Raw genomic sequence first — 13,367 nt, 5'->3', positions numbered from 1 at the left:
TTGCAGCACCAGAGTGTAACCAGTGATTATGTGAATGTGAGCTCTACTGTTATTTTGGGGGAAGTGTGTTTCCATCACCCAGTGTGACACTAAAGACGTGTGAAGAGGAGATTCAACAACTTCTGCATAATCAAAACAGTTGCTTTGTGAGAAAGTGTCAACCCTGGATCTTAATGCATGTTCACAGTTAGCCATTGTTATGTAAAGGACACCATGTAGCCATACCAAACATAACACATCATACTACTACTATACTAATTTGGTATCCCGGAATTACGTTTACTATGTTATGTCTAGTCTATGAGACCAGGCTGTTGTGATATGTCCCTGCTCAGCCTCTACAGTACCAGAAACATTGGCAGGGATACAGTAGCCTACACATGTGGAAACACACATCTCCACTTATCCACTGCTGCCTCTGGGTGGGGGTGGGGGGGGGGGGGGGGACACAGACCCCCTCAACACCACTGGTCCCGAGCCGTGAGAACGCACAAGGGTGAGGGAGGAGACACAGACTTGACGTCAAGGAAACCCTTTCTCGCGCTGAGCCCTTCTTTATATAAATCTCGCCGCGGAAGAAATCCCATTATAACATTAGAGAGAGACCAATTTACGGGATTACACGCGCTCACAGTGTTCAGAGACCTCAACAACCAAACAGCCTCTTTCTTTCCCATCTCGAGGATTTAACTGTCTACCTGCACTAATGCTTGACTTCCACTGATGTGGGACAACTTCTGACATTTGCTCGTAGCTCTTGATGAACTCTTATTCCTGAGTTTGGACATTCGGTTGTATCCAGTCTCAATCAATTTCACTAAATTATGGATTTGTAGGATTTATTTTACTTTCTGAGAATACTTTGGAGATTCCCATCTGTTCCATTATTTGTTTTATAGCCCAGTCCAGGGGTGTTTCTTCAGCGCACCTTCATTTTTAAAGGGCGAGTTTTATTAGTTTGATTTCTTTTATTTTCTTATCATCATGCTGTTGAGTATGCGACGACACAGTCTGCGGCTGCAGCACCAACTCCACCGGAGGAGCATCAGTGATTCGCGTCTCCAGCGTGCATGTCCCGCTCCAAATCCTGTACGAACTCCGCGGGGGAATCGGATGGGAGCCGCGACAGCTGGGCCTCTTTAGACTCCACAGACTCCGTCATCTCCACTGGGTCTACCGGGAATACCGGCGGCAGCTCGAGACCGTTTCGCGTGGTGCTGCTGGGCGCCAGGGTTCGGTAAATCCGCGATTGCCAGCATCTTCGCTGGAGCGGCGGACAGCATGGAGAGTGACGAGTGCGAGCTCTATGGAGGTGAATGAATTACAATGCGCTTGTTAATAAGGAACATATGCTTAATAGGGTAGGTCAGTATTATGACTTTGTGATGGATGTATTTAATGCTGTTGTGCGTAATGGGCACATAGGGAAACATCCACTTGGCCTCCTTTTTACGCATCCCTCTTACATCAATATAAAAGTAAGATGCTTGAACAATTATACTTGTATGAATCTAGATGTTTGTTAAAGGAATTAAATGTCTCTATGTTTTAATATCCAATTCAATTAAACACTCTGTCCATTCATAAGGACTTGTAAGACCCTTATTCTATAATAATAGACAGAGCCCAGTCTCAAAATCAAACAGCAGAGTTTATTCTCGAGAGTACTGAGTACTTACACATTTAACCACAGGTTATAAACTGAAAATGATGTCAGCGTTTTCTAAATGTTCTGTCTCTTCTTGACACTGGTAGAAAGGCTCTATAGCTCTCAAGCCTTCCCTCCTCGCCTAGAGCCAAGTTCAGCCAGTGTAGATAAGCATTCTAGTCAGTCTGGAGATATAGTTCATTCATTTGTACCAAGGAACAGACCGTCATTGTTCTAACTCTTGACCACATTCACCACATTATATTCAGTACTGGGATCAAGAAAGAAAATTCATACATGTACAGTAACATAATAGTATTCTGATTAGTACATATACAGTAACATAATAGTATTCTGACTCGTCAGGCCTGATTGAAATGTATACATAATTAGTCATTATAGGTAAAAATTCCCTTAACAATGTTGTTTGTGAATGTGGTTCTTAACACAGTGATTGGTTTGTTCTTCAGATGAGGTGTGTGAGCAGACCATCACAGTGGATGGAGAGAAAGCCACAGTCACTCTAGTGGACAACTGGGACTCAGAGGTAAGAGAGAAACTTCTAATGGTTACTTGATGAAACTCTAGTCTGTAGGCCTAGTTTCAACTCTGTCTTGCTGCGTGTGTGTTTTAGCCATACTCTAACAGTTTGTTTACATATCACAGCTCTAACGTAGTCTCTATTTGTGTTCCCTTCAGGATGAGGGAGGGTCGTCTCAGGACCAGTGTATACAGACAGGCGATGCGTACCTGCTGACAATCTGCACTGCTCATCCTGTGTATGTTTTGCTGTGTGTGGATATTTTCAGTTGGTTTTGTTTAGCAGTGGAATAAAATTCATATTTTCTTTAAAATGTCATAATGTTCACTCGTCTTTGTCTTGCTAGACCTCAATAACATCACACACACAAACATGCTATTGGAACATGACTCAGCAGGTGACACAGAGCAGTTATCCTCCCCTCAGAGGTAACTCCATAGTGTGTGTGCTCCTACCAGGATGATTGGCACTGACCCCCTAGAGACCTGGGATTGGGGCCAGGGCAGTGTGAGAGAGGGATAATTAGGCTACCTTCAGCCAGAGTGTGTTTGGGGTCCAGCTAAGTCTGTTACGAGATTGAAGCCAGCGGGGAATGAGAGAGCCATGTCTGGATTAAAGACTGACTGGAGAGGGCTGCCTTTAGAAACACTCATTCAATTCATGAAGGGAAACTGGACACACAGACATGTCTTGTACAGTGGCATCTCAGATTATGTGAAGTAAGTGAGTTGTCAAGGTAACATGCTGGAGGAGGAGTCAAGAACCAGAAAGGGGTTAGATAGAAGCCTGATTCAATTGTATTTGTCTGTCTGTGTGTGTGTCAGGGGCATAGGCATGGGTGGGCTGGGGAGGACACAGGCCCATTCATTGGGGAGACAGGCCCTGCCAGGTCCACCCAATTAGATTAAGCAAAAACAAAAAAATGCAGGCCTATCCACAAACACATTTTTGGCTATTCCCCTGGTGTATCTGTATGTGTGCATGCGTGTGTATTTGCGTTCCTTATTTCAGAGAAAAGGTAGATTAGGTTGATATCCTAATCTTGTTTCAGTACTTTAACACTGATTGATCAAAGTAGACAATTATCGATTATGGATCACCTACTGAACGAGTCAGCAGGGAGATGAATACCTTCATCATCATCATCATTGAAGGGATTGCAGGATGGCAGCACGATTACAGACCAACCTTTCATGGAGGGACAGAGAACTACAGAGATTGTAACGCCTGTCGTTAGAAGGAGTGGACCAAAGCGCAGCGTGAAAAGTGTTCATGATTCTTTTATTATCAAAAACCAATCGAACAAAGTAACAAAACGAAAGTGACCAGTTCTGTCAGGTAACAGAGACTAAACAGAAAATAACTACCCACAAACACAGGTGGGGAAAAAGGCTGCCTAAGTATGATTCCCAATCAGAGACAACGATAGACAGCTGCCTCTGATTGAGAACCACACGCGCCAAAAACAAAGAAATAGACAACATAGAATGCCCACCCCAAATCACACCCTGACCTAACCAAATATAGAAATAAAATGGCTCTCTAAGGTCAGGGCGTGACAGAGATATGGGTTTGTGGTTATACATTTTCGTAATTCTCAACTAACCACATGGTACCTTTAAATTAGACCAGTGGTTTTGAACTTTTTTATTTATTTATTTTTTATTGTACCTTTATTTAACTAGGCAAGTCAGTTAAGAACAAATTCTTATTTACAATGACGGCCTACCCCGGCCAAACCCAGACAACGCGGGGCCAATTATGCGCCGCCCTATGGGACTCCCAATCACGGCCGGAGGTGATGCAGCATGGAGTCTTTTGAATCTTCTTGTGATGCTAAGTGCACAACACCAAGTCAGCAACTGTAAATACGACAAGATCACCTGGCAGGTCTGACTATTTGGGACACAGTTCCTTATTCCACCAATCAGGACACTGTATCAGTTCATTATTACAGGGACCTGTAAGAGGTGTGTGTCTGTGTGAGAAGCAGTCATATCTGTGTCTCAGCTAAGCTCCTCTAAACAGCTTACGACTAGACATTCTCAGACAGGAAGCAGTCATATCTGTGTCTCAGCTAAGCTCCTCTAAACAGCTTACGACTAGACATTCTCAGACAGGAAGCAGTCATATCTGTGTCTCAGCTAAGCTCCTCTAAACAGCTTACTAGTAGACATTCTCAGACAGGAAGCAGTCATATCTGTGTCTCAGCTAAGCTCCTCTAAACAGCTTACTAGTAGACATTCTCAGACAGGAAGCAGTCATATCTGTGTCTCAGCTAAGCTCCTCTAAACAGCTTACTACTAGACATTCTCAGACAGGAAGCAGTCATATCTGTGTCTCAGCTAAGATCCTCTAAACAGCTTACTACTAGACATTCTCAGACAGGAAGCAGTTCATAAAGTTAAAGGTTAAAGTCCGCTTTGAGTGAGAATCTTTTCCAGTCCTTTGTAATCCCCACCTCCACCCTTACAGATTGTTCAGTCTGCCGGCTGGTTTTGACTGTGCGGTGATGAGTCCAGTAGCAAGTTGTATGGTTCTACAGAGATGAGCCTTTAGCTTGTAGTAACAGTAAGAACTCTAATAGGGGCTTAGCACTGAATATTCATACATACATTACAACCTACAGTACTTTGGTTCCTGTGTCCTGTTCATGGTTGCCATTCTGTGACGATAATGTTATATTATACTATAATAATGTTATATTAATTTATTACACCCCTTAGTTACACTCACTTCTCCTGTCCCCCTGTTTCTCTATTGGCTCGGCCTGTTGTAGGGGCGGGGAGATTAGACAATGATTAGGTTCAATAAAGTATTGCGTGTTAATGTTGAGTTAACGTTTGACCAGGCTGGATGGGGCAGTAGTGATCACACTACAGTCGAAGGAGTGAAACGGGAACTCTTAAGCAAGGTATGTCTCTCTCTCTTCCTCTCTCACTCTTTCTCTCCCTATCTCTCTTTCTCTCTCTCTCTCTCTCTGTCTTTTTCTGTGTCATCAATGCTGAGTTTAAGCCTGTATCTACGTTGGTTACTTCTGTTTTCTATATGCGTGTTTAATATTGAGCATTTTCCATTAGGGGATTTCTTTTGGGGTGTGTGTTGTGATCTTGACTTGACTTTGCCAGGGCCTGTGTGTATATATGGCATCTTGAAGTCTGTTATTGAGCACCACTGTCCTGGGGCCACTGTGGCCTCTGGGCTCTGGTTTCTGGGTCAGACACAGGGGCCTGGGTTTGATCAGTCTGGTCCGGTTTGGTCTGGTCTTGGGGGCAGAAAGACACTAAAGGTCACTCAGTGTCGGCCTTCTAGAGACAGGCCTACATCAGACCTCACACAAAGTTAGAAAAATGCATTCTACAGGTTGAGATTCATCTGTTTTTATAAAGGAGACATGTCCCAACATGTCAGAGTAGTGTGTTTCCTTTAGTCCTCCATTTGGTGATTGTCTGGAAGTGCCGGTTTGCTGTGTTCTGATCCCCATGTGTTGAGCATGATTAGTTCTGGCGATTCTGGCGTGTGTCAGTCAGCAGGGACAGAACTCCTGGTGACACAGAGACTAACAGAAGACAATTTGTGTTTTAGGAGAAGGTCGTAGAAAAGGTCGTAGCAGTAGGTAGATAGTGAGACAGGTAATGGAAGTTCTATGTAAGCACCGCAGGCGGCTGGTGGAACGTTAGTTGGGGAGGACAGGCTCATAGTAATGGCTGGCATGGAATAAATGGAATAGTATCGAACACATCAAACACATGGTTTCTATGTGTTTGATACCATTCACTCCATTCCAGCCATTATTATGAGTCATCCTCCCCTCAGCAGCCATCTGAGGTAGGGGAAATGGAATGGAGTGTCAGGTGGAGCCTATCGTGCTGTGAGCGAAGCAAAGGTCATCTGCAGCGGCAAGCCTCAAAGTCACATTCACACTCTTAATGTCCCCCTATCACCTCTCTCTGCCCTCTGCAAGACTGGTCATACACATAGACTCACACGTACTGGACACACTATAGACTCACATGTACTGGACACACTACAGACTCACATGTACTGGACACACTATAGACTCACATGTACTGGACACACTGTAGACTCACATGTACTGGACAAACTGTAGACTCACATGTACTGGACACACAATAGACTCATACGTCCTGGACACACTGTATACTCACATGTACTGGACACACTATAGACTCACAATGTACTGGACACACTATAGACTCACACGTACTGGACACACTATAGACTCATGTACTGGACACACTATAGACCCACACATACTGGACACACTATAGACTCACATGTACTGGACACACTACAGACTCACATGTACTGGACACACTATAGACTCACACGTACTGGACACACTACAGACTCACATGTACTGGACACACTATAGACTCACACGTACTGGACATACTATAGACTCATGTACTGGACACACTATAGACCCACACGTACTGGACACACAATAGACTCATACGTCCTGGACACACTGTAGACCCACATGTACTGGACACACTATAGACTCATGTACTGGACACACTATAGACCCACACGTACTGGACACACTATAGACTCACATGCACTGGACACACAATAGACTCATACGTCCTGGACATACTGTAGACTCACATGTTCTGGACACACAATAGACTCATACGTCCTGGACACACTGTAGACTCACATGTACTGGACACACTATAGACTCACATGTACTGGACACACTATAGACTCACACGTACTGGACACACTATAGACTCACACGTACTGGACACACTATAGACTCACACGTACTGGACACACTATAGACTCATGTACTGGACACACTATAGACCCACACGTACTGGACACACTATAGACTCACACGTCCTGGACACACTATAGACTCACACGTACTGGACACACTATAGACTCACATGTACTGGACACATTATAGACTCACACGTACTTGACACACTATAGACTCATGTACTGGACACACTATAGACCCACACGTACTGGACACACTATAGACTCACATGTACTGGACACAATATAGACTCACATGTACTGGACACACTATAGACTCACATGTACTGGACACACTACAGACTCACATGTACTGGACACACTATAGACTCACATGTACTGGACACACTATAGACTCACAAGTACTGGACACACTATAGAGTCACAAGTACTGGACACACTACAGACTCACATGTACTGGACACACTATAGACTCACACGTACTGGACACACTATAGACACACGTGTACTGGACAGACTGTAGACTCACATGTACTGGACACACTATAGACTCACATGTAGTGGACACATTATAGACTCACATGTAGTGGACACATTATAGACTCACATGTACTGGACACACTATAGACTCACATGTACTGGACAGACTGTAGACTCACATGTACTGGACACACTATAGACTGACATGTACTGGACACACTATAGACTGACATGTACTGGACACACTATAGACTCACACGTACTGGACACACTATAGACTCACATATACTGGACACACTATAGACTCACATGTACTGGACACACTATAGACTCACATGTACTGGACACACTACAGACTCACATGTACTGGACACACTATAGACTCACATGTACTGGACACACTATAGACTCACACGTACTGGACACACTATAGAGTCACATGTAGTGGACACATTATAGACTCACATGTAGTGGACACATTATAGACTCACATGTACTGGACACACTATAGACTCACATGTACTGGACAGACTGTAGACTCACACATACTGGACACACTATAGACTCACATGTACTGGACACACTATAGACTCACATGTACTGGACACACTATAGACTCACACGTACTGGACACACTATAGACTCACATATACTGGACACACTATAGACTCACATGTACTGGACACACTATAGACTCACATGTACTGGACACACTACAGACTCACATGTACTGGACACACTATAGACTCACATGTACTGGACACACTATAGACTCACACGTACTGGACACACTATAGAGTCACATGTAGTGGACACAATAAGACTCACATGTACTGGACACACTATAGACTCACACGTACTGGACACACTATAGACTCACATGTACTGGACAGACTGTAGACTCACATGTACTGGACACACTATAGACTCACATGTACTGGACACACTATAGACTCACATGTACTGGACACACTATAGACTCACATGTACTGGACAGACTGTAGACTCACATGTACTGGACACACTATAGACTGACATGTAAAACACACTGACACAGATGGAGAATCAGGTAAAACACACTGACACCAATAGAGAAACGGATAAAACTGTCACGTATACTCCCTCTCCGGCCTCTAGGTCATCAGGCTGCTGATTATCTCCCACACCTGTCACCATCGTCTCACACACAAGCGCATCATGACACTCACCTGGACTCCATCACCTCCTTGATTATCTTCCCTAAATCTGTCACTCCTCTTGGTTCTTTCCTCAGGTGTTATTGACTCTGTTTCATGCCGGTGCGTTGTTTGTGTTTCGTGTTTATTGTTTTGTTTATTAATAAAACATTCACTCCCTGTACTTGCTTCCTGACTCTCAGCGCACATCGTTACAAAAACACACTGACACAGATAGAGAAACGGGTAAAACACACTGACACAGATAAAGAAACAGGTAAAACACACTGACACAGGTAGAGAAACAGGTAAAACACACTGACACCGGTAGAGAAACAGGTAAAACACACTGACACAGGTAGAGAAACAGGTAAAACACACTGACACAGGTAGAGAAACAGGTAAAACACACTGACACCGGTAGAGAAACAGGTAAAACACACTGACACAGGTAGAGAAACAGGTAAAACATACTGACACGGAGAAACAGGTAAAACACACTGACACAGACAGAGAAACAGGTAAAACACACTGACACAGGTAGAGAAACAGGTAAAACACACTGACACAGACAGAAAAACAGGTAAAACACACTGACACAGACAGAGAAACAGGTAAAACACACTGACACAGACAGAGAAACAGGTAAAACACACGGTACAGATGCACATCCTGTTGAGGTGTAATATATCTACTCTGTTGTCGTTGTACATAACAGAATGTCCTGTAGCCTGTCATGGAGACGTGTACATAACAGAATGTCCTGTAGCCTGTCATGAAGACGTGTACATAACAGAATGTCCTGTAGCCTGTCATGGAGACGTGTACATAACAGAATGTCCTGTAGCCTGTCATGAAGACGTGTACATAACAGAATGTCCTGTAGCCTGTCATGGAGACGTGTACATAACAGAATGTCCTGTAGCCTGTCATGAAGACGTGTACATAACAGAATGTCCTGTAGCCTGTCATGGAGACGTGTACATAACAGAATGTCCTGTAGCCTGTCATGGAGACGTGTACATAACAGAATGTACTGTAGCCTGTCATGAAGACGTGTACATAACAGAATGTCCTGTAGCCTGTCATGGAGACGTGTACATAACAGAATGTCCTGTAGCCTGTCATGAAGACGTGTACATAACAGAATGTCCTGTAGCCTGTCATGGAGACGTGTACATAACAGAATGTCCTGTAGCCTGTCATGGAGACATGTACATAACAGAATGTCCTGTAGCCTGTCATGAAGACGTGTACATAACAGAATGTCCTGTAGCCTGTCATGAAGATGTGTACATAACAGAATGTCCTGTAGCCTGTCATGAAGACGTGTACTGTCATGGAGACGTGTACATAACAGAATGTCCTGTAGCCTGTCATGAAGACGTGTACATAACAGAATGTCCTGTAGCCTGTCATGGAGACGTGTACATAACAGAATGTCCTGTAGCCTGTCATGAAGACGTGTACATAACAGAATGTCCTGTAGCCTGTCATGAGGACATGTACATAACAGAATGTCCTGTAGCCTGTCATGAAGACGTGTACATAACAGAATGTCCTGTAGCCCGTCATGAGGACGTGTACATAACAGAATGTCCTGTAGCCCGTCATGAAGGCGTGTACATAACAGAATGTCCTGTAGCCTGTCATGGAGACGTGTACATAACAGAATGTCCTGTAGCCTGTCATGGAGACGTGTACATAACAGAATGTCCTGTAGCCTGTCATGGAGACGTGTACATAACAGAATGTCCTGTAGCCTGTCATGGAGACGTGTACATAACAGAATGTCCTGTAGCCTGTCATGGAGACGTGTACATAACAGAATGTCCTGTAGCCTGTCACGGAGACGTGTACATAACAGAATGTCCTGTAGCCTGTCATGAAGACGTATACATAACAGAATGTCCTGTAGCCTGTCATGAAGACGTGTACATAACAGAATGTCCTGTAGCCTGTCATGAAGATGTGTACATAACAGAATGTCCTGTAGCCTGTCATGGAGACGTGTACATCAAAAGGCTGACGTTTTGATTGTGTGTGTTATGGAGTATATTTACATGTTAGTCATTTAGCAGATGCTATTATTCAGAGTGACTTACAATAAGTGCGTTCATCTTAAGACACTGTAGCTAGGTGAGACAACAACACATCACAATGGTATCAGGTACATTTTCCCTCAACAAAGTATTTATCAGCAAAGTCCGTGCTAGTGGAGAAAGAGAAGTACCTTTTTTGGGGGTGGGGTTTCAGATGTTTTCGAAAGATGGACAAGGACTCTTCGGAAAGCATTCAGACCCCTTGACTTTTTCCACATTTTGTTACGTTTAAAGCCTTATTCTAAAATGGATTAACTACATGTTTTTCCTCATCAATTTACATTACAATCCTTATTTACATAATTATTCAGGCCCTTTGCTATGAGACTCGAAATTGAGCTCAGGCGCATCCTGTTTCCATTGATCATCCTTGATGTCACGTTCTGACCTTAGTTAATGTATTATGTCTTTGTGTTAGTTTGGTCAGGGCGTGAGTTGGAGTGGGTAGTCTATGTTCTTTTTTCTATGTTGTGTTTATGTGTTTGGCCTGGTACGGAATCATACTTAGGTAGCCTGTTTTTCCCATTTTAGTTGTGGGTGATTGTTTTCTGTCTCTGTGTCTTCACCAGACACAACTGTTTCGTTTTTCGTGTCTGTCTTTCACTTTGTTATTTTGTATTTTCGTGTTCAGTGTCTTTTCATTAAAAATGACGAACACCTACGACGCTGCACATTGGTCCGATCTGTCATACTCCTCGTCAGAGGAAGACAAATTTCGTTACACTTGAGATGTTTCTACAACTTGATTTGAGTACACCTGTGGTAAATTTAATTGATTTGACATGATTTGGAAAGGCACACACCTGTCTATAAAAGTTCCCACAATTGACAGTGCATGTCAGAGCCAAAACCAAGCCATGAGGTCGAAAGAATTGTCCGTAGAGCTCAGAGACAGGATTGTGTCAAGGCACAGATCTGGGGAAAGTTTTTCCGTACTTTGATTTGTTAAAAAAGTTTGAAATATCCAATAAATGTCGTTCCACTTCATGATTGTGTCCCACTTGTTGTTGATTCTTCACAAAAAAATACAGTTTTATATCTTTATGTTTGAAGCCTGAAATGTGGCAAAAGGTCGCAAAGTTCAAGGGGGCCGAATACTTTTGCAAGGCACTGTATTTCTATATATATATATATATATATATATATATATATTTGTAAGGTTGACAGGTGTGTGGGTGTGTGTTGTGAATCCTCATGAGTGTTAATAGTGAAGGAGTGTCAGTAGAGATAAGAATTGGCTCTCAGTAGATGTATTCTGTTCCTCATATCTGTCTCTGTCTCTCTATGACTGTGCTGCTGTTGAGGCAAGGAGGAGCTCACAGACGGACACTATTTCAATCTACAGTAATACACACACACCTTTAGGGTGGTTTTACTCTCTCTGTTCACCTGCCCTAAACTGTTATATCAGGCTCTGATGTCACTGTCAGGTCATGGGGGGGTCTGACACCTGAGTGTCCTTTCACTAACGAATGAGTCATGTCTGGAGGGGGAGGGGGGTGATGGTCATCCAGTCATCTTCAAAAGGGAATACTTCCTCTAGATAGCCTAGCTACCTGTCCCCTCTCTGCCCCTAGAGCTTAAAACTCCCATGTATGGTCAGTCATGGCTGCCGCTGGCTCAGATTTTTCTAACTAGGAGGCGGGGCTTTCTGGTTGAGTGGGAGGAGTCCTACACATGAAGGCCATTGACTTCCTCATCAGCTCAAAGTCTGTCTGATAACGAGAGAGATAGTGTGGCACTGGCAGGGGACAGTTGGACTACAGTACACTCCCTTAGTGGATCCCTGTTACTGATACTAAGAGAGAGAGATAGTGTGGTCCCGGCAGGGGACAGTTGGACTACAGTACACTCCCTTAGTGGATCCCTGTTCGTGATACTAAGAGAGAGAGATAGTGTGGTCCCGGCAGGGGACAGTTGGACTACAATACACTCCCTTAGTGGATCCCTGTTAGTGATACTAAGAGAGAGAGATAGTGTGGTCCCGGCAGGGGACAGTTGGACTACAGTACACTCCCTTAGTGGATCCCTGTTACTGATACTAAGAGAGAGAGATAGTGTGGTCCCGGCAGGGGACAGTTGGACTACAGTACACTCCCTTAGTGGATCCCTGTTAGTGATACTAAGAGAGAGATAGTGTGGTCCCGGCAGGGGACAGTTGGACTACAGTACACTCCCTTAGTGGATCCCTGTTAGTGATACTAAGAGAGAGAGATAGTGTGGAACTGGCAGGGGACAGTTGGACTACAGTACACTCCCTTAGTGGATCCCTGTTAGTGATACTAAGAGAGAGAGATAGTGTGGAACTGGCAGGGGACAGTTGGACTACAGTACACTCCCTTAGTGGATCCCTGTTAGTGATACTAAGAGAGAGAGATAGTGTGGAACTGGCAGGGGACAGTTGGACTACAGTACACTCCCTTAGTGGATCCCTGTTACTGATACTAAGAGAGAGAGATAGTGTGGAACTGGCAGGGGACAGTTGGACTACAGTACACTCCCTTAGTGGATCCCTGTTACTGATACTAAGAGAGAGAGATAGTGTGGTCCCGGCAGGGGACAGTTGGACTACAGTACACTCCCTTAGTGGATCCCTGTTACTGATACTAAGATAGAGAGATAGTGTGGAACTGGCAGGGGACAGTTGGACTACAGTACACTCCCTTAGTGGA

General features: G+C 44.0%; 1 protein-coding gene and 1 pseudogene across 1 annotated transcript in view; both read left to right on the top strand.

Annotated features, from left to right (window-relative positions):
- Positions 1-511: 511 nt before the first annotated feature.
- On the top strand, positions 512-2,502 carry LOC115127262 (GTP-binding protein GEM-like; annotated as a pseudogene).
- A 2,522-nt stretch (positions 2,503-5,024) lies between these two features.
- The window catches only part of LOC135575172 (cadherin-17-like), an 80,412-nt gene continuing 72,069 nt past the window's right edge, over positions 5,025-13,367 (top strand). Inside the window, exon 1 of the mRNA XM_065027725.1 lies at positions 5,025-5,103. The gene's annotated coding sequence lies outside the window, so the exon portion shown is untranslated. The remainder of the gene's footprint in view (positions 5,104-13,367) is intronic.

This window comes from Oncorhynchus nerka, linkage group LG14 (genome assembly GCF_034236695.1).
Source record: "Oncorhynchus nerka isolate Pitt River linkage group LG14, Oner_Uvic_2.0, whole genome shotgun sequence".
In the NCBI taxonomy this organism is placed as follows: Eukaryota; Metazoa; Chordata; class Actinopteri; order Salmoniformes; family Salmonidae; genus Oncorhynchus; species Oncorhynchus nerka.
The sequence above is the reverse complement of the archived record's forward strand: the minus strand, read 5'-3'. Positions and strand labels throughout refer to the sequence as shown.